Raw genomic sequence first — 3633 nt, 5'->3', positions numbered from 1 at the left:
TGTGGATGGCAAGAGTCAATAAAACCCGGTGGTTGGTGCATGTAAATCGGAGTTGTGAGAAAGACATGGAGGAAGGCGTTCTTGACGTCAAGCTGGCGGATTTGCCAATTGCGGACGACAACAATATTGAGGATTCGAATCCTGGCCGGATTGATGACAGAAGAAAAGGTCTTCGAAAAATCAAGGCCATCAATTTGATTGAATCCCATGGCTACTAAACGAGGTTTGAGTCGTTCAAGGGAGCCATCGGGTTTGAGCTTGACCTTGTAGACCCTTTTACAGCCAACAATGTTCATGTGGGGCTGAGATAGGACAAAGGTCCAGGTGTTGTTGGCAGCAAGGGCATCCATGGTTCTTCATGCATGGCAGCTAGCCACCCTGGGTGGCGCTGAGCAGATGTGATATTGTGTGACACAGTACGAATTGTATGGGATATACGAGCTACATGCAGATTTTGGTATTTGGGGTTGGACTTGTGAATGCCAGCTCTTGCTCGAGTTATCATGGTATGGTGAGGTGGTTGTGATCAAATGGAAGGAGAGGTAGGAGGGCATGTCGAGTTGCTGGAGTGCACAACTGGAGACGTCAAAGTATTTGGGTCTATTATCTGAACAGGCAAATGTGTGGGTGCAGGAGAGGAGCACGGATTGGAGGCTTTTGACGTGGAGTTCGGAGGTGCATGAGCTGAGATGGGAAGGCACATAGGGGTGTCACAACGAGAAGAGGGTTTCCCAAGCAGTGACATTGCAAATGTCATCAGTGACTATGTCATGATTGTAAAGCTGCGTTGGTGAAAAGTAGGGAAGGATCGATTCGTCGAATACCATATGACGTGAGATGTAGATCAACCTGCTAGAAGGAGTATAAAAGCATTTGCAGCCCTTATGTTTGGTGTTGTAACCCAAGAAAATGCATGGTAGAGACTTTGGAGCCAATTTGTGATCACGGTAAATCCCAAGAAAAGGAAAGCAGCAAGAGCCCAGTATACAGAGGTTGTTGTAATCAGGATGCTGCCCATAGAGGCGAAAGTAAGGAGACTGCATTTGGAGGGCCTTGGAGGGTAACCTGTTTATAAGAAATACTGCAATAGAGAAACAGTCAGTCCAAAAACGTTGATGAGGGTGAGCATGAAACATCATGCTGAGGCCGAGTTCAGTGCTATTGCGATATCAAAGGAAGAGGTTGTGACAGTGAATGTAGGAGGTGTAATAATAGGAAAAGAAGAAACTGAATTAGGAGGCAAGGGATTAGAGAAAGAACCTGATTGTGAGGCACTGACAGAGGAGGGAAAAATATCCTGCAAGGGTGAGGAAGCAGCTGCTGGAGCCCTTGTATCAGAAGCAAGAAAATTCAATTCATCAAAGATGACATGTCTGGAGATGTAGACTTTCTGAGAATTTAAATCCAAGTATCGATATCCCTTCTGATTTGAGCTATACTTGAGAAAGACACACTTGATACTTCTAAAGGCTAATTTGTGGGTGTTGTAAGGTCTAAGCAAAGGGTAACATGCACAACCAAATGTCTTTAGGTAGGAGTAATCTGGTGGTTTGTTAAATAAGGTGAAGAATGGTGACTGATTGTTAAGGACAGGTGTAGGAAGCCTATTGATGACATATATGGCAGTGAGAAAAGCATCAACCCAGTAGCATGATGGAAGATGGGACTGAGCTAAGAGTGATAAACCTGTCTCAGTAATATGCCTATGTTTTCTCTCTGAAATCCCATTTTGCTCAGAAGTATGAGGACAAGTGAGCTTATGTAAAATTCCATTGACAGAGAGGAAATTTTTGAAATTAGTAAAGAGGTATTCTCCACCATTGTCAGTCATAAGTTGTTTGATTTTTCCAGAAAATTGAGTTTCAACAAGTTGTTTAAACTAAAGAAAACAAGAGAATACATCAGATTTAAATTTCAAAGGAAACAACCAGGTAAATTTGGAAAAATCATCAATAAATATAACATAGATTTTACATCCACTGAGAGAAGCAACTGGAGAGATCCAAACATCTGAGTGTATTAACTCAAGAGGATGTGTGGATCTGTTATTGGACTCGGAAAATGGAAGTTTGTGACTCTTAGCAACTTGACAAGACTCACACAGATTATTATGTTTTACAGGACCAGAAATAGGAAGCAAAGCTTCTCGAATGACCCTAGCAACTGTGGACTCAGAGGCATGAGCTAATCTTGAATGCCAGATGTTTATTGGAGCTTTGACACCTTGTAATGCAGTGAAAGAGGAAATATGAGCGCTTTAGGATTAGATTTCTTGAGTTTCAGCTGCTTAAGATATATGGGATACAATCCAGCTTCACTCTGCCCTTGAAGAAGTATTTCCTTGGTCTGTAGGTCCTTCACAAAGAAATGAGATGATGTGAGCTCAAAGTAACAATCATTGTCATTGCAAAATTTCTGGATGGATAAAAGATTAGAAGATGCATTAGGGCAATGTAAGATATTGTGTAAAAGAAACTTGTTTTTGGAGTTAAGGAGCATAGAAGAACCAGTGTTGGTGATGAGCAAGCCTCCTCCATTGCCCACTGTGACCTGATCTTTGCCCTGATAAGGCTGTTGTTGTAGAGTCAAGTTGTCCAATTCAGAAGTAATGTGGTTGTTGGCACCACTGTCAAGATACCAAGGTTCTTCAACTTCTTGTGTGCCATGAGTGTGGGCAGCCATAGCTGCCAACTGAGTTGGTGGATGTCGACCTTGGTAAGTAAAGTCCATCCTGTGATAGCAATCAAGGGCTTGATGGTTATTTTTGCCACAGATTTGGCATGGTGGGAATTTGGTGGAGGTGAAGGGGCTGCTGGATGATGGTGGCTTAAGGGAGAAGTTGCTAGGATGTGAACTGGCAGGAGGTCGATTATAGTTGGAAGACTTGCCTTGCTGGGTGGGGTATTTGGATTTCTTGCCATGGGTAAACTTTGGTTTGTTTGTGAAGAAAGCAAACTGAGTGTTATCACTGGGAAGGGTCTTGTTTTGAGATTCAAGTAATTGCTCATAATTGAGCAATTCAGTTTGAAAATCATCAAATGAAATTGATTTGTCTCGAGTGGCAAAATTAAGAGATGTGATGAAAGGATTATAAATGGAATTAAGACCCCCGATGACATAGGAGATCAAGTCTTCCTCATCAATAGGTTTACCTGCTGCTGTGAGCTGGTCAGACCAGTTTTTGGCAAGGATCAAGTAATCAGAGCAGGTTTTAGTGCCCTGCTGCAATGTTTGAAGCTGTCTTTTGAGATGGGAAATGCGAAGTCAGAATACCAAAATAAAATGAAGTCTGGCTCCAATTGAATACCAGTTACTTGAGTGTATTCATATATATATAGATGAGTACAAAGTAGTTCAAATTATGTTATCTAGATAGATACAACAATTCAAATATTTAAACATCTACTAACAGAACTAGATAACTAGATAACTATAAAACATTAACAGAATACTGATGAAATCTGCAGTGATTTACTAGATAACTACGTCAACAACTAGGTAACCATCGTAACAGATTGATCTTGATGAGGTCCTGATATCTCGGAGCTGATATGTCTAACATCCCCCTTCAAGGTGATGGGAAGATCTCGAACCATCAGCTTATCACGAAGGAACAAAAATCTGGCTGAAGTG

At 41.6% G+C, this 3633-nt stretch overlaps 1 non-coding gene across 1 annotated transcript; it reads right to left on the bottom strand.

Annotated features, from left to right (window-relative positions):
• Window positions 1–3008: 3008 nt before the first annotated feature.
• Window positions 3009–3147, bottom strand: LOC121251338. The gene has a single exon (XR_005938004.1). It is a non-coding gene; the product is annotated as a small nucleolar RNA Z247 (small nucleolar RNA).
• Window positions 3148–3633: the final 486 nt, after the last annotated feature.

The sequence above is a fragment of the Juglans microcarpa x Juglans regia genome, chromosome 2D, assembly GCF_004785595.1.
Source record: "Juglans microcarpa x Juglans regia isolate MS1-56 chromosome 2D, Jm3101_v1.0, whole genome shotgun sequence".
Lineage (NCBI taxonomy): Eukaryota > Viridiplantae > Streptophyta > Magnoliopsida > Fagales > Juglandaceae > Juglans > Juglans microcarpa x Juglans regia.
Note: the sequence above shows the minus strand (reverse complement) of the source record. Positions and strands in the feature narration are given on the sequence as shown.